General features: G+C 38.4%; 1 protein-coding gene across 1 annotated transcript in view; it reads left to right on the top strand.

Annotated features, from left to right (window-relative positions):
* The first annotated feature begins 7,636 nt into the window (after positions 1-7,636).
* Positions 7,637-22,005, top strand: part of LOC139127631 (uncharacterized) — a 31,445-nt gene continuing 17,076 nt past the window's right edge. Inside the window, exons 1-3 of the mRNA XM_070693548.1 lie at positions 7,637-7,973; positions 13,353-13,482; positions 16,404-16,513. The gene's annotated coding sequence lies outside the window, so the exon portion shown is untranslated. The remainder of the gene's footprint in view (positions 7,974-13,352; positions 13,483-16,403; positions 16,514-22,005) is intronic.

The following is a 22,005-nucleotide window of genomic DNA, read 5'->3' as shown; positions in this document are numbered from 1 at the left end:
GCACTGGTCGGCGTCTGCTCTGGTTGTATGTCGTTTGCCTTCAACTTTAGATCTCCCCTTACAAATATACGGAACTGAATATTAAGTTAATAATTGGTTAGAATTTACGACATACGAGTATCTAATCGGACACCTAAAAATTATACACTATTACTTCTGTCGTAACATGAATATGCCGATACGCTGGTGGCAGGCTGTCAATCTTTTTAAGGTACCAATCGTGAGCCAGAAACCGCATTTATCCTGTGCAAGTGACATATCAAGTTTTCAAAAAACATTTCTACACTACGAAATAGTATAAATGATTTAAAATGAAATAAGAAAATTCCGTCTCCGTCCTGTATTATGACAGCTTCTATGAAGGGGTGAATGAGGACAAACTGGTATAATCGTGCCAATTCCCATGAGATGGTTTATGGCAAATAAAAAATGAAGCGCTTATGCCTGGTGATAGACAATGTTATGGGGTTTGTAAACAGCAACACCTTTTACTTTTCACAAGAGTTGACCTCAACTGACCGCTAACAATAAGTGCCGGGTTGTTTCAGACAACATGTATTGAATTCGACCAGAAAGGTACACACCTAGGCGTTGAATATAAAAGACTTTTTATGAATCATTCTATTTAAAGCTCGAAAAAGCTGGTCACTTAATATAACAGCAACCAGTGCGTGACTCATGCACTGGTCGACGACTGCTCATAAGGGACTGGTCAGTTTCTTCGGCCTGGGGGCGGTGGATTCATGGGGAGGGGTCACCCTGTTTTTGACTTTGGTGATAGGGGGGTCACCATGTTTTTGAAATGCCCAATAGGGGGGTCAGTGTGTTTTTTGAATTTCGACACAGGCTCATCATTGCCTAAAATGCATCGTGTCAGCCACAAATTTCATCATTCAGTGCATTTTTCGGCGCGCCCTTCGGGCGCGTAACTTTAATAATCAGTCATATTTTTCATCACGCCCAACTTTAACATATCAAGCATACATACATCAGAGATATCTGTATGTTCAATATTTTTCAGCGTGCTCTTGAGCACATTACTTTAATATATCAGACATTTTTCACCACGCCCTTCCTGTGCATGACTTTAACATACAAGACATATATATCAGAGATATCAGGATGTTTCATATATGTCTCTGCGCGCCCTTCGGGCGCCATACTTTAATAAATCAGAGATATGTGCCAGATATATCTTGATGTTTGCTAAGTGGAAGTGTACCGTTATGAAATCTGCATTTCATATGAAAAGCATGACAAATTTCTGATATTTTTTCTGTTCTCTCTATGAGAATTCAGTATGAGAAAGCAACAGGCACAAATATTTCACAATATATATTTGATACAGTGACTTATTTCAGAGACAGAAAGATATCTTTCGTTCTCATTGATGCAACTGTTTTCCTTTGTGTCTCAGGTTTTCAGTAGGATGGTGCTTTTTTTTACCAAAATAACAGTTTAAAAGGGCAGTTTTTGTCATTATTAGCTGTGCTTTTATGGTTTAAATGTCACAAGAGAAGGTAATCTCAGACACTGCACACATCAGATTTGGCTAAAATGCCTCTCTATGGCTCCTCAGGGGATTTAATTGGATGGCTAGCAAGTCTTAACACCCATCAAAATTTTTGATTTACTGCTTTTTCCTTTTTGATATTAATGATTGACATCCATTTCTGTTCAGGACATCTGGTTAAGTATAGAAAGTGTGAAATACATTCACAGCTCATTAAAAATGTACCAATGTATTCAAACTTTAAGATTGACACTTTGAAATTCCTATCTCACAACTGACATGTCAATAATGTCATTAAAACACAGAATGACTGTTAAAATATAAATGTATGTAAAATATAACATATATATATATATATATATATATATATATATATATATATATATATATATTGAATCATTCAACCTTTTGCAACAAACAGGTGCCAACAAAAAACAAAACAAAAGAAATCGTTTCCCGCCTAAAGTTTCAGTCGATCACAGCCACCCGATGAGTGTAGGCGGCTCTGCAGCCTATACGAAAAAATTTGTAGTGGAAATGTAATATTTTAGATTATCCTGATCAACTCAGTTGTGTATTTAGCTCTACTCTAGTATTGAGCACTCTACTCCAGCTGATCTTGAACTAAACAAGTATATATATATATATATATATATATATATATATATATATATATATATATATATATATATATATATATATATAATATATATATATATATATATATATATATAAGATTTATGTCCACCTTTTGTTTTACAGTTGGCTCCTGCGGGGGAGGGGTCACCCTGTTTTCGAAATTTGGAATAGGGGGGATCACCCTGTTTTCAAAATTTGGAAAGGGGTGGTCAGCCACCTTTTGACGTCGGCAAAAAATAATCCACCGCCCCCCCCCCCCCCCCCCGAGGCCGAAGAAACTGACCAGCCCTAAGGTTCTAATTACGAGCAAGAAACCGCCATACTTATCAATTTCTCAAGATACACTTCCAAAATAAAATCGAAAATAAACAAATTTCAGCATTTGTAAAGAATATGAAGTAGATGTCAATCGCCCGGCTACTGTCACTTCATGCAGACGGCCGCGGAGGAATCCCGAAGATTAAGTACATGTTGCAACCGTTGAACACTGATGGCGTTCACTGATCCAGCGACATGACCAAGTACATGTATTAAATAAAAAGAATTGAGGCTTTCTTTTCTTCCGCCGCGGTGGTGGTACTGTAAGGGAAAATGTGACCCATGCGCAATACCGAATTCATGGAAAATGGCGAGTATATTCTTCATCATGTAGGTCCATGAAAGCATGAAAAAAGTACTTTTTTTAAAGCATTTTTTTTGAAAAAACGGATCCGTCAGAGAATTGGAATACCCCTTGGAAATCCGGTAAATAATTTTCGTATGTGTGCAGCCATATCAACGCTACATTGAAAATGAAATCTTTCAATAGAATACGTCATCATGTACACTATTTTTCACAAATGATAGCATGTTTCTCCAGACTGTGTTGTCATGGAGGTAGGCTGGTACAGACAACAACAATACACTATTGGATGCGTCAAGACAATCTCATCGCTAAGATATCGACACGGTGATGGTCATTCTTTGTAGACTGTATTTGCAGTGAGGACCTATCTCACCTACACCAAGATTTTATAAAAATAAAGGGGTGTTTTCGGATTTATTTTTGTCTTATATTTCTTGTCAATTGTCGCGCCACGAAATTACCCCTGGACTGTACCATTATATTGTAGGGAGGGCCATAAGGTGTGAGAGACAAAAGATTGGTAATATTCATTTGATACACTTAGATTTACATCTATATTTTATAGATTATTCTAACTTTGGCTTTGGATAACTAAACGTGTAAGATGACTACAGAGACATGATTTTCGCAGCAGTCACTAGTCGAGTACTGTAAGTTGTTGTGAGAGGTCTGTAGCATCAAGCCACGGTTCTTTGGTGTAGAGTAACCGTGATCAAGATCATCAGTGAAGGCGGCTGGAGCAATGTGATTGAGATCCGACGATCAAAGTTGTACCGGGATTTATTATCCATTCGCGTCAGCGACATTTTTATATCAGGGACATTTTACATCCTCCAAAAACAGAGATGCCGTTCAAAAATTTAAAGCACAACGCCTTTTCATGTCCCGGAAGACATGCACATGTCCCTCACACCTGTAGGCCCTACCCATAACTCAATGGTACAATCCTGGGTTTGCTCCGTTGCATGACATATAACACTTGAGGCAAAGTCACTTTTCTTATTGAAAGTCCCAGATAAGAGGTATTTTGACGTTTTGCGGAACAACCATGGATACCTAGCCTTTTCCTGTGAATGACCACCCAAACAGATTAAGTCAGTGGCATTTATTTGCGTGATCTCAAGGGTGGAGTATAGTACTCAAGTTTTCAGAGTGTACGAAACACAAACTATAACATGGTACGTGTAAAAAAAAAACTGTATGCAAAAATATAGACCCTTGAGTGGCACTCTCGCTCCACTGAGTGGATAGTTGGACATTGGACAAACTAAAAGCAAGCGCTTTTCTTGCTTGACCTGACCTCAAATGACCCCTATTACCCATAGCCCCCTGCTTTGTATGCAAACATACAACATGGCGGCGGCCGCGTCTCCTGGATTGTTTCAGACCACAGTCCCTCGAGAGGGACTGTGTTGAGACCGTGACGGTTCCGCAGCCTTACCGCAACTGCTAGGTTTCAACGATTTTCAGTCAACGACGCATCGATATCCCTGGAAGGGAAGTCGTAAACTTACATTACGGACGAGGAATTTTACACGAGATCTATGTTGACTTGAGCTTCGGCGTCGCCTGAGGCCTGAGGGAGTGGGGTGCGGGATTGCTGGATAGCTGAATAGCCCCCTAAATAGCTAGGTAGCTAACAGCTACGTTAGCCATAAGAATAGCTTATAGTTAGCTGTTTGTGGCTATTGAAGCTATTATTAATTTCCACAGGACACTTTTAGCTGCTAATAAACGTAGTAGGTAGCTATTCAGCTAAAAAACAAATGATTATTTTAGGGCTGGTTATAGAGCTATTCAAGCTATTAGCCGTTTTTAGCCGCTAATAGCCACTCTTAGCTCACTATTATCTGGCTACCAGCTACAAACTCCTGATGCCGAAATGGGCCGGCTATTGAGCTATTCAAGCTATTAGCCGTTTTTTAGCCGCTATTAGCTGTTATTAGCCAGCTATTAGCTGGCTACCAGCTAAAAACTCCCGCAGTGGGAATGGGCTGGCTCCTGAGGTCGGAATGGGCTGGCTATTGAGCTATTCAAGCTATTAGCCGTTTTTAGCCGCTAATAGCCACTCTTAGCTAGCTATTAGCTGGCTACCAGCTAACAACTCCCGAGGTCGGAATGGGCTGGCTCCTGAGGTCGGAATGGGCTGGCTATTGAGCTATTCAAGCTATTAGCCGTTTTTAGCCGCTAATAGCCACTCTTAGCTAGCTATTAGCTGGCTACCAGCTAACAACTCTCGCGGCCTAAATGGGCTGGCTATTGAGCTATTCAAGCTATTAGCCGTTTTTTAGCCGCTAATAGCCACTCTTAGCTAGCTATTAGCTGGCTACAAGCTAAGCAGTGGACTTGTCTGAAAAAGCCTGACAACTACTTATTACCAAGGAAGTTACGAGCGTGACTTTCACTTAGGTGTACAAAGAATTAGACATCTCATAAATATACTGAATAAATATTGTAGAACCAAGAACGTAGTATTGAGTTCTTTATGGAAGATATTTTTTTCATGCAAATGTAAGTTTCTACTAACCATCGCACATGGCATTTTTTCTGCATTAAGAGCTGAAGAAATCACAAATTGTACGTATTGAGGATTTCATTCACTGGCATGAAACGAAATGACGGGGAATCTTGCGATTTGTAGGACCAAGAAATGTATTAAGTCACATGGCTGGTTGAGCGTATAGAGTAGTTATGGTCAGTTAGTCTCTGTTTGAAAAGGTTTCATGTGATTGCTTGTGTCTAAAAAAGTTTCATGTGATTAATTGTACCGACATTCACACAGACGCTAATCAAATACCAGTGACGGGTTTTGCATTGTCTTTTGTTCAAAAACTTATTAAATATGCATGTCAGTTTGCAGCTGAACAGTAAAAATTGTTTGTAGAAGACTTCCCACAACACTGCATAAAAACCCTATAATACTCACTGTATTAACATGGATTATTGCCGGTATTTTAGCTGAAGAGTGCATATACAGGTGAATACAGTCAAGAATCCATTTTTTGTATTCAGCAAGCCTGTATTCATGTGGATTCAGGTGAATTCACGTGTATTATACTATAATACAGGCAACTCATTAATGTGAATTTATCTGAATTATTGGGTTTTCATGCAGTGCAACTGACAAGTACACAAGCGTTTGGACGATAAGCTGTTGTTTTGGCTTGCCTCTGTATTAAATGAAAGATGTGCAAGAATATGGGTAGAACCAAGAAAGTAATATCAAATGTTCGGTTACTTCAGAAATACCTAATTGCATTGTGCATTTCTTGTCGAGCGGGGCTCTACGGAGGAAATGGTATAAGCGAAGGGTAGAATCACGCCAAAAGATCACGCTGTACATGAGAATTGGTAATGTTTATGCCCACTTTACAGGTTTTAACAGATACTAATCCCGGCGACAAACATGAATGACTGATTACACAGGTTCTAAATCAGACAAAGAACTGCGACCAGTAAGTTCATGTGGAAAAGCGGAAGCGCAGTTGCGAGATCACTAAGATCGGCAGTGGGAATAATAGGTGTAAATAAGAGAGATATCGACAAACAGGTGCTGCATTGCAAGAGTAATCGCACCGTAAGACATTTGGAGACTTCTCGAGTTTAAAGCAAATGTTGAAAAGTAATAAAAAGTCAGAAAATACACGTACGAATTGTATGTCACCTCATTGCGTGTTAATGATGAGAGTATCATTTTCCAGGCAAGGCAATAATTAATACGGGAAAACATGACAGTGACTTTGCATGAATATGATTGATAAGAAAATAGCTGATAGCCAGCTAATAGCCAGCTAACATTGGCTAATAGCGGCTAAAAACGGCTATTAGCTTGAATAGCTGAATAGCTAAGGTTTTGGTATCATAGCAGAATAGCTGAATAGCTGCTCAACACCCCGAAGCAGCTATTAAGTTTCCGTCATTAGGTCCCAACATAATAGCTGAATAGCCGCTAATTATCCCTTGAGTCATTGCTGTAAACCCTCTTAGCTGAATAGCTGCTAAATATGTCAAAGCTGGCTATTTTGGCTATCCAGCAATCCCGCACCTTTATGGCCTGAGGCTAACTAAGGTAGATACCGCTGTACACTGATTTACTATTTACACATAGCTGGGGCTGCGGCCATTCGAGTTACTCTGTCGCTAACATTATAGTTTCAGTCTTAGATATTGTTCAAGGCATGAAGGTACATACTGCACACTCTGAGATGATTGAATTGCATTCGTTGACCATGGTCGTCTAGAACAGGTCAGCTGCAAGAGGTAAGCTGTGAAACAGCCCAATCCTTTTGATGTGCTAGGACTTCTGACATGTGTGCTGGCGTTGTGTTGTTGTTGTTATTGTTGTTGTTTTTTGGCGACCTGTAACGCTGCCATGTGACACTGGGTGTGTTTTCCTTCAAGGAGGTACCTCCCTGCTTCCCCCATGGAAGTAGATGTGAAACTATACCTCCATGCTCGCCCTGTGGAGCATGAGCTCAGCCCAACAACTACCAGAAAGTCCACAGGTGTTCAGAGTGTTGAGTGTGCTACTTTGGCTACTCGGCTCCCAGAGGACCTCTTGTAGTGTTCATCAATTACTGTGCAATAAGTGGTATATCAAAATATGTATCACATCATTTCCAACTTTACTTTGAAGGTTTCTTATCTTGCTGATTGACACCATTCTAGGGAGGCCACAATACAAAGTCATACAGCAATGCACCACAACATGTACAGTACTCCCTAGTTTACAATTGTATCTGCATATTTTAACAAAGTTTACAAAATTGCAAGGGTCGAATTTTTCGTCTCCTTGATTAACATTTGTAGGCCTTCATATAGTCAAATAGCATAATATTAGCAAAATAGTCTGAAGAGCATTATTTGTTTTCATCAGTTTAATGCAGTCCATGCATAACTTAAAAGTCCAAATGTAGCCAATGGTGTTAAAATAAAGTATTCGGAAGTGTAACAGTTTCACTGGAAAGCATTTACTAGTATTCTCCACTTCATCATAACAGAGGCAATGCTGCAATTCCCTTTACATCTCTTTCCCTGATGTTTGAAATTTAATCACACTCTTGGTGTTTTTCTTCCAGTTTATTGAAAAAGAAATCAGAATTTTGGACAAGTGGGAATCTGCAGAAAGAGTTGTGTCACATCAACTTTTCCAGCAAATGGGCAATGCTGTATCCCAGGGTATAAATAGATCAACAGGTGAGAAATGTGTCTCAACCCTTTTAAACAACCTTTGTCTTGATATTATATTTGCAATAGTTGACAAGTTGTTGATGATAGACAATCAGAGAAGTAGAGGAAATCACAGATCTGTTAATTTCCCTCAATGGTTAACCCCTTTTACCACCATGGTTTGGCCCAAACCCATTGTTATCAAGGGTGATTGTGGACTTGCAAACTGGGAATGGGGACAAGTGGGGTAAAAGAAACTTTGACAGGAAAATTGTTCTGGGTCTGATTAAATATGAGCATCTGCATTTGTGTGCGTGTGTGTGTTTACATTCACTTTTGATAATTAATGATTGTTAACTTTTGCTTATCACAGTTAAAGCGCAGTGGTCGTCGCGCTGCGCGTGCGCGATTTTTTTGTTGATAAACATAAATGTTTGTAAACATAAGTCTTCTCAACTTCAATCCGAGTGAGATGGGAGCAGTCCCTCACTTTGTGTAACGCCGTTGTAAGACTCAACATCATGCAATAGTAAAATATTAAGATCGGAAACGAACTTCAGTGGTGTATTTCTATCTATAAACTCATGTCAGGCTATGAACATTGAGACACTCTGCACATTATGTCGCTGAGTTTACTGCATGCAGTCACATTGAACAAATGGGTTTGATCGCGCGCGGTCACGCTCAGGTTGTACACAATGCTATGTACAGCACGGTAAAAATACATCACTAAAATGATCAACATTGTATATATATGTAGACCAGCAACAAGCACAATGCCTAACACAAAAATTACACTCAAGACCATGATCGGCAAGCCAGAGCAGGACACGGGAGATGCTGTTGCTTCGATAAGGGAGAAGGTCACCGCGTTGACGTACACGGATATATGAGAGAATCCGGTCCCACAACCAGCTGCACAACGTACTGGCCCCGCGACGACTTGGCCCACGACCAACTGTTGATCACCATTTCTTACTTCTTCTAGTAATACGTGGCAAGAAGTAGTCAAATGACCGGACACAATAGACAAAACGAGCGGTTTTTTGCGGCATTTGGCAGGAAAATTGCACGGCTACACATAGTGACGTATCGAGAGATCCTGTGCACGGTCATGGCAGAGATCCAACGGCTAGCTAGTGTAGGCCTACCGGTGCTACGCAAACTTCGTTGCTGTACCTCCTAATTGCCAGATATTAGTCTGAATCCTCTTTCAAATGAGATAACAAGAAGACCTATGAAAGGTCCTTCGCTTGACTTGATACCTGTACTCGGAATTCTCGTTTGCACCCCCCCAACGGGGTGAACTTTGTAGTGGAGTTGGATTCTCCACAGCCGAGTGTAGCGCGCCATATAACCGGTTCTCTTGACACCGACGTTCATGCAGACCACGGAACAGTGTTTCTTGCTGCAGCGGGCATTCTCTGCGCGAGCTATAGATTTCTGTAGCTTGCGTTTTTGTCAATTGTACTCCTGTTGGGCCTCTTGAAATGAAAGTTCTCGTCCTTGCTAGCGATGTCGTAGACCAGAGCCCGGTCATTGATAGTCTGTTGGCATATACACGCGTACAGGTAAGTATTTAGCTCCATGGCTATAGCGAGCCCAGTTCAACTCATTCACGAAAATCACGATTAAATGTGATCTTAATCCAGCGTGTAATTACTGTTCAATATTCAGCAGATATTTAACTTCGATTAATTGACCTTTTATTGCGTGTTAGATTTGGTAAGTTGGTATGCTTGTGACAAATCAGCCGCCATATCAGCGGCAATATCGCAAACATAATAATCAACCCGTAACATCATGCGGCATTCTCGGATATGTTGTCAACAGGGGGGGACTTCCTCAGGAGCATGCGCAGCGCGACGACCACTGCGCTTTAAATACATTTCCTTTGCATTTAACAATAAAATCAAGCCATCATTGAAATTTTTGGGTTAAAACAGTAAAGTCTCTCAAATTTACTTTCAAATGTTAAATACTAGGAACATAAATGGATGTTATGTTTTGTTTTGAAGCTGTATCATCTGTAATCTGTGATAAATTTGCCAGGATTTTTGTCCTTTTTGTAAAATACAATTTCTTGTTCTTGTCATAACTTGTCCTCACAACCTGTATGTGTGTAATAGCCAATGCTATTGTTGACAATTACATCATAGCTTTGTCAATACCAGTGAATTTTGTGATGTCCTACCCTCAGATTACTACTTATAATGTATCCCATTATCCAGCATTGTGGCCCCTGATATTTTCTACCGTAGTCACAAATTAACAGGCATCGCCAAGCGCCAATTCAAATTTTGTTATCCATGTACTTTCAGAAATGTTCCACAATAAAATAATAGCAATAATGTGCCCCCTCCAGGCCCATAGCTTCACCTCCTTCATTTACATTGTGCAACGTTTGCTTTCGTCCGTTATGGTCAGAAAGGGGTACATCATCAAGGCCAGGCTGGCATTAATTTATCAACAAAAACATTGAATATTAAACACTGTGTGTTGTGTGACTAATACTTTGTATTTCAGATTAATTTTAAGTTTAGGAGGCTGAGAAAAGTGAACTTGTTTTCTGGAACAAATCAGTAACAATTTGTTAAAAGCGACAGCTATTGTATCTCTCAATGTACAAATTGTAAATTTTCTGTTTCACAATACAAGAAACTGAATTTGAAAGTTTCTGTGCAGGTTTTAACCTGTTCATCCCCATTTCCCTGTACACAGGTCCACATTCCCCACTGAAAACAATATGTGTGGGCTAAACCATTATGGTGAAGGAGTTAAAACAAGTCAACGAAAGCCGTAGACCTGTCATCCTCAGGGCAGATGTGATAAACCACTGACTGTATAGTGTTCTTCTTGATGCAAATTAATTCTACACATTACATGCATTAGAACAAGGCTATTTTTAGAATTCCTAAACTTGACCCGAAAAGTTCAAAAAAATTAAAATGAAGAGAGCAAAATGATCAACAGTAAAAGTAATACACATGGAGAGGTTGAAAGTCTGTCCCAATGTTGCATGTTGCCTTAACCCTTTCACCCCCAGTTCTCTGTATACAGGTCCAACTTTACCATAGAAACAATGGATTTGGGACAAACCATGGTGGTGAAAGGGTAATTCACTGTAATTTCTTGATAGTCTACTGATGTAGAAATCAATGAAGGTAATTTGAATCATCATCAGTGCGCCCTCTAGGCGACATTAACACTCCACTGACTTAATCAATTTCTCTCTTATTCAGTGTTGCAGCCCTTGTGACAATGTCTGCAAAGCAGAACCCATTGTATCGCATTATCGCATTTTGAGGGTCACGTCGGGTGGTGGCCATTTTATTGCATAATTATTTTGAGGCATTTATTTTTGTACAGTCGGAGCTATGATTAGAAGCAACTGAAATGCTGCACTCGATATTACAAATTGCTTGTAGTCCGACTGAGTTCTGATTGGCAGAGATACAGTATACAGGTGCAATTACTGAATTCCAGCATAGCTTGGATTTTGTTGTTTGAAACTAATTTGTTACAAAACTGATACAAAATTTGATTGACAGCTGACGCCAAAATGTGCAAAATGTTCCAAAAAATAAATGGTAGAGGGCCACAGTGTCGCCAGGTTTAAAAATCCTGGCTGCAACACTGCTGTCACATGATAATTTGACACTCCACTGACTGAATCAAGTTGTCTCTGATACATGACATATTACATGTACTGGTATTGAGTGGATGCAAAGAAATTTCCAGAAATTCATAAATAGACTCAAAGAGTTAGTGAGTTAGAGGGCACAATGGTGACCATTCATTTGTCATCAAACTGATCAGGGGATCAGAAACTGAATATGATGTTATGGTTTTCAACAAAACTGACATGTCTGTTGGTGTCTTGATTGATCCCGTACAGAGATGTACACAGTCTTCTCTGATGTTTTAAAGTTCATGTAGCTTTATGTGAAGTAGACTCACAGGGAACTTGGACTGCTGACAAAATAAAATATTCACTGTATTTATCTTCCTGAAATAAATATTCATGTTCCTGTTAAGGTAGAACGCACCTCGGGGACAGACATTCAGACTCTCAAACTTTTACAATTCTCTTCTGATATACTACATGTGGGGGTTCATTTTAAAGCTCTTGGTGAAAGAAAACTTTTCACCGGCTTAGTTTTTTGAAATTCGAAATTTTTTATTTTTCTCCACTGGGATGGCGGCCATTTTGAATTTCTAATATCGGTAAATCTTGGGTAATTTGTTTCTCTACTTACCAAAATTTGCACGGTGACCCCCTATTTTTATTCTTGATTTTGAAAATGAATGGTTGAAAGATCCCTTGAGGAAAGTTAGAGCAAAAGTTTAAGTCTTTCACTTTCGAGGCGCATATTACCTTAAAATAAACATAAATATGATAATATGATGTACAGCCAAAATCTACTCAACATTATCATGACTTTGCAACCTGTCTTAACTTTGAATTTACATCGCATTGTGATCTGCCAATAATGGGTTGGGTGTTTCAGGCATACTGTACTAGTTTCTAAACCGTAAAACTTTGACATTGAAAATCACTGATTTCACATCTTTAGGGAGATTTCCGTGAAATGACAGAACAGTGAGAACAAGGAACATCATTGCACAAACTTGACATCTTTGCCAAAGACCATTGAAATGAAGTATATTTTTTATCAAAACACGAATGTTTATGTGTATATGTAGATTGAATTGTATCCCTTGTATAATGTAGAGGTGATTGTTTACATGGCTGGTCACTTACTATAAAGGAAGCTCCAATTACCATGGTGACGTTGTACCTAGCGGTAGCCTCAGTCTTTATAAACACTTTCAGGCCTGACTTTCTGGTAACGTACCATGTATAGGGATTTAGGCCTGAAAGGGTTAACAGTCACTTGTCAAATTCATGTACCGGTATATCATTTGATATGACAACAACAAAAAACTGTGATACATACTTTCAACTTATATATATATATATATATATATATATATATATATATATATATATATATATATATATATAATATATATATATATATATATATATATATATATATAGATAGAGAGAGAGAGAGAGAGAGAGAGAGAGAGAGAGAGAGAGAGAGAGAGAGAGAGATATCGTATATATGTATAATATGTATAATATGTATAATATATTATATATATATATATATATATATATATATATATATATATATATATATATGATACACATACCGGTATTTATTGTCAACAAGATAAGTATACATTTGTTTACACATATAGCAAAACACATTGACAAAAAGTAGATAGGATCAAAAGTTGCCTTTTATGGGCTGAAAACTTAGCATTGTAGACGTCTGTGTAGTCATTATTGTGTTGATGTTAAGTCTATAATGTTTGTATTTTAATTTATAACAGAATATGGCAGGACAGGTGCAGATTTCTCCTACACTGTTGCATTTATGGAAGAGTTTGATGGAATCTGATGTGGTGGATTGCCTCTGTCAATTGGTATGCAGTCAGATGTTGAAACACAAGGTCTTAATAGGTATTGTCTCCTTGTTCACTTTCAACAAAGTATTTACTTTTTGTTTATTTTTTTGTGTTTGTGTCACCAGTGAAAGAGGGGTAAAATAGACTTTGGATATCAGCTTTGTTTTGCATGTATAAGTACTCAAGACATGTTCACTCTGAAGTCAGAGACATCTAACAATCCTACTTTCCACATTGATGTCTCCATGAACTTGGGAACACTGTCAACAAACACTATGTTAATAAACAAAAAATGTCACAGAAAACATCCAGTGTTGAACTTGAAATTACAAGATTGAGACTTAAATTTTACAATTGTAATTTACCATTGAACAAAAAATTCAAAACTGAACCCCAAAACAAGCATTTTGAAACTGACACTGGTAGCAAAATGTTTTTTCTTGTAATACAAATGTCAACTTTCAATATCACAACTAGAATGGTACATACTAGTAATCAGTGTACATGCACAGTCACTCCACAAAGACACTGGTAGAGATGTTAGCCCTGGACTCATGGGCGGAATGTAGGATGGGCTACTTTTACACTCAGTCACCAAATGCCAAGGTGGTAGGAAGGGAATCAGGCATCCTTGTATAAAGTATAAGCAGCCCGCCCCATGTTCTGCCTATGAGTCCAGGGCTGTATACACATCTATACACAAAGACGACCGCATGCTTCCCCATGATTCAAAGCCATGCACTGCTGTACCCCATTTCGTTACACCCATGTGTTATGTAAAACTTGAAAACCTGTTTTCTCAACTTTGGAATGATCTTAAACACATCAATGAAAGCTAATAGTATATTCTCGAACAATACGTTTGAAAAGGACATGTATTATCGTAAAACTTGTGAGCAAAGCAGCACAGTGATTTGCATGTTTCAATGACCAACTTCAAAATGAAGTCACAAGAAGACACACACTTTCCATTCTTTGAAGAGTAGCTCAGTGTAACTCTTTTGGAGATATTTACATCTGAACGCCACGGAAGGTATGTCAATTGGGATTTAAAACAACTGCTGAAAATTGCCAGTGAATGCTTTCCTGGTAAATCTATATTTTCACTTCTGTGCTTGCTCATTGAATATTGATGTTACAATGCCTTCTGTGCTTGCTCATTGAATATTGATGTTACAATGCCTTCTGTGCTTGCTCATTGAATGTTGATGTTACAATGCCTTCTGTGCTTGCTCATTGAATATTGATGTTACAATGCCTTCTGTGATTGCTCATTGAATATTGATGTTACAATGCCTTCTGTGCTTGCTCATTGAATATTGATGTTACAATGCCTTCTGTGATTGCTCATTGAATATTGATGTTACAATGCCTTCTGTGCTTGCTCATTGAATATTGATGTTACAATGCCTTCTGTGCTTGCTCATTGAATATTGATGTTACAATGCCTTCTGTGCTTGCTCATTGAATATTGATGTTACAATGCCTTCTGTGCTTGCTCATTGAATATTGATGTTACAATGCCTTCTGTGCTTGCTCATTGAATATTGATGTTACAATGCCTTCTGTGATTGCTCATTGAATATTGATGTTACAATGCCTTCTGTGATTGCTCATTGAATATTGATGTTACAATGCCTTCTGTGCTTGCTCATTGAATATTGATGTTACAATGCCTTCTGTGATTGCTCATTGAATATTGATGTTACAATGCCTTCTGTGCTTGCTCATTGAATATTGATGTTACAATGCCTTCTGTGCTTGCTCATTGAATATTGATGTTACAATGCCTTCTGTGCTTGCTCATTGAATATTGATGTTACAATGCCTTCTGTGATTGCTCATTGAATATTGATGTTACAATGCCTTCTGTGCTTGCTCATTGAATATTGATGTTACAATGCCTTCTGTGCTTGCTCATTGAATATTGATGTTACAATGCCTTCTGTGTTTGCTCATTGAATATTGATGTTACAATGCCTTCTGTGATTGCTCATTGAATATTGATGTTACAATGCCTTCTGTGATTGCTCATTGAATATTGATGTTACAATGCCTTCTGTGATTGCTCATTGAATATTGATGTTACAATGCCTTCTGTGCTTGCTCATTGAATATTGATGTTACAATGCCTTCTGTGTTTGCTCATTGAATATTGATGTTACAATGCCTTCTGTGATTGCTCAGTAAAACGGTCATGACTCCTGCAATGGTGTCCTGCTGTAGAGTGTACACCAACTCATATTTTCTGTAAAATATTTGTTACAAATAGTCTCCTCTCTGTGCACCATCAACAGGTTTCTTGCAGTGTGGTTGTTGATTTGCATTATCAGCACAGTATGTTGTAATGTTAAGGTAGAACATGCCTCAGGGACAGAAATTCCGGCTTTCAAATTTTTTCAATTCTCTGCTGACAGACCACTTTTGGGGGCTCATTTTAAAACTCTTGATGAAAGAAAAAGTTTTCACAGTCTTAGTTTTTTGAAAATCAAAAATTATGTCTTTCCCCTAAGAGTTTTCACAGGGATTTCAGCCATTTTAAATTTCAATTATCAGGAAATCTTAGGTAATTCATCTCTGTAGTACCAAGTTTGCACGCTGACCCGTGACGCAATTTCTTGCTTTGGCAAGAGAATGGTCAAAAGTTTCACTGAGGAAAGTTTGAGTAAAAGTTTAAATCTTTCACTTTCGAGGCGCATATTACTTAAATGAGACTCTATCAATATAAGAATATTTATATTTTAATGAACTTTTATCTGGTTCTTGAATCTAAAGGTAGTGGCTATCTCCTTTAAGGAACTAGGGTTGTATATTAAGTCAGTAGATTAATCTGTCAGAGTTCTGTCTTGAGACAAAAATGAGAAAAACACGGTAGAAAGATGACGGTTTTTGTCCCTTTACCGAAAGCGATTTTCAAACACTATTATAATGATGTGTCCATGTTGTAATATCTGAGCAATCATATTTATTTTCTAGCTTTGATTCAGATGAACTGAAGCAAACGTTTTTAGAGCCAAGCATCAAAGATGATATGGTTGCCAGTCTTGGAGTAAGTGAAACTTGAAGTGGTTCTGATTAACTAGTAGGTAAGGTTTATCACATTTCCATTAATCCATTCATCAGCATGGTTTAACCCAACCCCATTGCACTGCTACATGCAGTCATGTCAGTGTAAGAAGATCATAACTGACATTTTTTGATGAAACTGACTGAGAATAACTTACATGGCCTAGATTTCAAAACCATGTGAAATCTTTGCCCAAGACCACTGTTGAGCATTTATTGGTCCATGTTTCACATTCATGTTATGACTGCTACTATTACAAAATGACACAACAGTTTGTACATATGACCCTTTTGTACTATGATGATTAGACTCTCCACAGTCGCTGTGCCTTGTTTTGTGCGCGCCCACGATGGGACTGCATTCGAACGCCACGCGCTGCCAGACACAGCGACTGTCGGTTGCAAGTATATGAATATTCATAAGGTTGTGACTTCAAAAGAAACACCTATCTAACTGGGCGGAGAGAATATATACTAGTAGCTAGTAAAACCTATATACGCGGTATGGTTTTATTTTTCATTTCTAATTTTATTTGGCTATAGTACTTGTCATTTGTTATTTGATTAATGGATGTGTGGAGTTCTATAAAGTACCCGGATCAGGCAGAAATCCGACCGGTCGCTTGCAAGAACGTCCAGACCCTGGGATTCGCGTCGCGTCTCTGAAGGGCGCGCGCGTGGTTCCAACAGCATGAACAGGAAAGAACGCGAATCGCAGGGTCTCTGCCAGACTATATGATGATGTACAGAGCAATGGATGGGATAAGGGTTATCCACACTCATAAGGTAGATTGTGCCTCAATTTGGACTGCTACAGTTTTACAATACTTTGCTGACATGCTACTTGTGAGGACTCAATTTTAAACTTGTCAGGAAAATAAAGTATTCACCTTGATTTTGTGAAAATCAAATATTTCATTTTCCCATGGATTTAAAGGGCTTGTAGCTGTAACCTTTGACTTTTTTTCTGTCTTTCCTTGTTTAAAGCCAAAAGAACTACAGTTGTTTTTGTTCTACTCCCCAAAGCATGTCGAGATTCAAAATATTCAGCTTGTACTCTGCATGTACTGCATTTTTTTGTCAACAACAATAATTCTAGTCTCTATCAGAATTCAAATGTCAACAAAAACATTTATAGACGCTGTGTTGACAAGCTAGATTGTGATTCAAGATGCTTTTGGAGTAGAACAACAAAGAAACTTGAGTTGACGTTGAAAACAAAACTGAAAAAAGTCATCAAAAGTTACAGATACTGTGCATTTATCATAAGGATAGCTTCCATTTGAATTTTAAGGAGTATTAATGAGATGATCATACAGTACAGGTTTGAGGTCAGGAAGTAATCCTTTGATTGTTACTTTTACTTAGTTTGTTCCACCACTACACAAATTTGCATGGTGACACCTGATATTTCTTTATTACTGATGATTGGAAAGAGAATCTTTTACAGTTTCCTGGAGGCAAATTTTGAGGAAGAATTGAAATAGTTCTGTTCTTTCAGGTTCAAACAATGTACTGATATTATGTGATATTCTTCCAAAGTGACTTTTCACAGTATTAACTTTGAACTGAAATAATAACCATGAAGCTGTATCAAATTTTGTGTTTACAATGTTTAAACAAACTGACCAATTACAGACAGCATTAAATGCAAACTCAATGCAAAAAGACCAATCACCGACAACATTAAAGGCAAATGCCATGCAAACTGACCAATTACAGACAACATTAAAGCCAAACTCCATGCAAACAGACCAATCACAGACAACATTAAAGGCACACTCCATGCAAACAGACCAATAGCAGACAACATGAAGACAAATGCCATGCAAACTGACCGATCACAAACAACATGAAAAGCAAACTCCATGCAAACTGACCAATCACAGACAACATTAAAGCCAAACTCCATGCAAACAGACCAATCACAGACAACATTAAAGGCACACTCCATGCAAACAGACCAATCACAGACAACATTAAAGGCAAATGCCATGCAAACTGACCAATCACAGACAACATGAAAAGCAAACTCCATGCAAACAGACCAATCACAGACAACATTAAAGGCAAACTCCATGTAAACAGACCAATCACAGACAACATTAAAGGCAAAGTCCTTGCAAACGTACCAACCACAGACAACAATAAAGCAAACTCCATGCAAACAGACCAATAACAGACAACATTTAAGGCAAACTCCATGCAAACAGACAATCACAGACAACATTAAAGGCAAAGTCCTTGCAAACTTACCAACCACAGACAACATTAAAGGCAAACTCCATGCAAACAGACTAATAACAGACAACATTAAATGCAAACTCCATGCAAACTGACCAATTACAGACATCATTAAAGACAAACTCAATGCAGCCCCTAACTTTTTCTTTTTTATTTCACTTGCAAGACATGAAGACCACGGCAGTCAAGAAAGGTGGGGATTACGTCACCAATGGTGGTAAGATGTGGATAACAACAGGATTCAAGCAGACTGGATATGCTTGCTCGCCAACAGTGGTTGTTGGGCCCCCGCATCTGAATAAATCTATGATCTGTGTTTCTCTTGATACCAAAGGTAAACATCAATGCTTGGAGACTCTGATTTCTTTTTTTTATTGTCTTGCTTACATTTAGAAATGACAGTGGTGTGATGTATTCCTTTACCCTTTCACACCCCCACCCCCCATTTCCCTTTGTACAGGTCCAACTTTACCATAGAAAACAATAGGATTGATACAAACCATGGTGGTGAAAGGGTTAAGCAGGATGAACACCAATACTTTTGGCTGGTTCACAAAGTGTAATGTATGTGTGAGGTGCATTGTTGTTGACGACTGAATTCAAATCTTGACTGAAAGTCAGCATTTACCAATAGCAATGCAGCTTATGAATGCACAGATTGTATTGATAAGCTGAGTACAAGTCTTAGTTTAGTTTATACATGCCAAGGAACTGTGGTTGATACAGAACAAAATACTGCAAAAAAGTTTAATACTAAAAGTTATTGATTGGTGTTAAAAAGCCAGTTGCTTTAATTTGCAATGATTTTTTCCTAATTTTTTTAATCAACTGTATTTGCTTGTTCAGCTCTCAAAATACCTTGAACTTGACAAGTAAATTTTATTCCAGAGTAGAAATCAACCATAAACAATAACAGTAGACAGTGGGTTGACAAGCAAAGGAAATGGTGTTTCAACATGTTTTGGAGAGCAGAAGAAAAACTTGCAATTGATATATGAATCAAGGATCAGTGAAACATTGACAAAAGTTACAGCTACTGGCTGCATTTACTTAAAACACAGCCATTTTGATATTGTCCCATGATTCAATAGACTCTGTATGATGTCAAGTAACCAGAATCTTGACAAAGACGTCTAGCACTGCAGAAATGGCACAGGGAACAGACTTAGCAGACACTGAGACACAAGCAACAGCTGCCACACTCCAAGCAGTGAGGGCGCTTCCTCAGTTTAATTTACATAACAAAGGCAAAAGAATAAGGACACTTTCTAATGCAAGAGACACAAATAAATAAGGGCATTTTATTCATTACTCAGGTCACATCAAGTCCGGTCAGTACAAGCATATCAGCTTCTAAATTTCTGTGCTGTGCCCATGTTTTCGACATCAAATCAGGTCAGTACTTTATATTATTGCCTGATTCAGGTAGCACGAATATATTTTATCATATACCCATGCCCATATTGCTACATCCTAGTGACGTTCACCGTAAAATATCAGCAGTGATATTTCACGGTAAACGTCGAGATATGCACGATGAACGTCATCAGTTTTAGAGTTTTCCCGAACTACATTAGCAGTTTGTTGGTAAACAACGTAAACAACAAAATGGCTGCCGCTCCCCGCCTGCGAAGCGATGTCGCCGACGTAAAAACTTGAAGGGCTTCGAGGAACACGGGTATTTCAGGTTAACGGTTGCAAAATACGGAAATATCACGTTGAGTCTTGAAATGTTTTCCCATGGTATTTTTTTGGTCAAGTTCTAGCAAACATTCTGCCGTTCGCACGGCGCCGGCACTGTGCACGGTCTCCACCGAACAGGTAGTGAGCGCGTGGCGTGACAGCGATGTCGCGCGCGCGATGACTGTTGACATGGCAACTCTAAAGGTAAACTAACAAAATGGCGTCCCCTCTCCGCGCGAGCTCAGTGCCGTACGACGATCGAAATCAGGATAGATTTAAAGCTGAGCAGTTTTTGATCGGTTACAGTTGTAATAGCATATTGCACCTTAAAATGTTCCTTCTGTATGACGATTTTTGTATCCCGGTGTCTTTCTTCTTGGGTTTCATTGAGATATGGACGACTTGCAGCGATGTCGCGCGTGATGTTGACATCTTCGTCGTATAGGCCTACTTTATGAATGAAGCCTGTTCACATAAACATTCTGATATTTATGCGCAAGGCGTAATAAAGTAAAGCCTCAAAATTAAAGGTTTTTCGTTCTATTAGTAAAAATTCCCTAAAATTATGGGCATGGGTATATGATAAATCGGTTATTACCCAATATCGCCTGTTCCTTGTGTCGTATCAGCATTCGTGTCATTTGTGCTGCGTCAGACACTCGACTTCGTCTCGTGTCTGACGCAGCACAAATGACACTCATGCTGATACGACACAGGAACAGGCGATATTGGGTAATAACCTCTAATTATGTGCCGGACAGTTTACCCAACACCAGGAGGGTATATTGTCTCCTGCTGCAAGGGTACATGTATTTAGGTAATAATATTTTTATCACATGCCTTCACAGTTAACATTTAGTTACATGCTGGGCATTCTCAAACAATTTTACCATTATCAACCAGCATCAAACTGATTTTAACAAATAGCGGTGCGCAAATGGATATGTTACATCTAGCATTAAGTGTCTACATGTACCATGACAATGAAACGTTGAAGGGCTTCATCGTACTGGGTTACTATGAAAACCGGTCCGTACATCGTTCACTAAGCCCCGCAAACTGCCTGGATATTCTAATCCAATCAGTGCACTGATTTACACTCACATGAAGGCATGTAATAAAAGGATATCACTGTCAAAATTTTGGTGTTTTGTCCACATTTTTGATTTTCTGTGAGTCTTGCGAGCTTGGTCGATTTTAATCAGTTGTCAGTAAAACCAAAAAAGGAAAATTTAATATTCGTGGTAAGCATAACTTTCACAGACATTTTACCTCAGGAAACTTTATGCCATAAATTCTTTCGCCAAAAAATATACAAACTATATATTATTTGACATAATTTGAATACAAACACCATAATATAAAATGATCACACTGTCTCAATATTCTTTCAAGGTTTATATCATCTTAATGTAAATGACCCATGGGTGCATTTAAGCATAGAAGTATTTTCATTGTAATAACACCATCATTTGCAATTGCCAGATAATTCAGCATTAAGTGACAAGAAATAAGATGTAAATCTGTACAAATTTCCCCCTCCACATGTAAAATACCCAGGATTCAGCTTGTCAGCATATTCTAC

This window comes from Ptychodera flava, unplaced genomic scaffold, assembly GCF_041260155.1.
Source record: "Ptychodera flava strain L36383 unplaced genomic scaffold, AS_Pfla_20210202 Scaffold_34__1_contigs__length_2629520_pilon, whole genome shotgun sequence".
Lineage (NCBI taxonomy): Eukaryota > Metazoa > Hemichordata > Enteropneusta > Ptychoderidae > Ptychodera > Ptychodera flava.
Note: the sequence above shows the minus strand (reverse complement) of the source record. Positions and strands in the feature narration are given on the sequence as shown.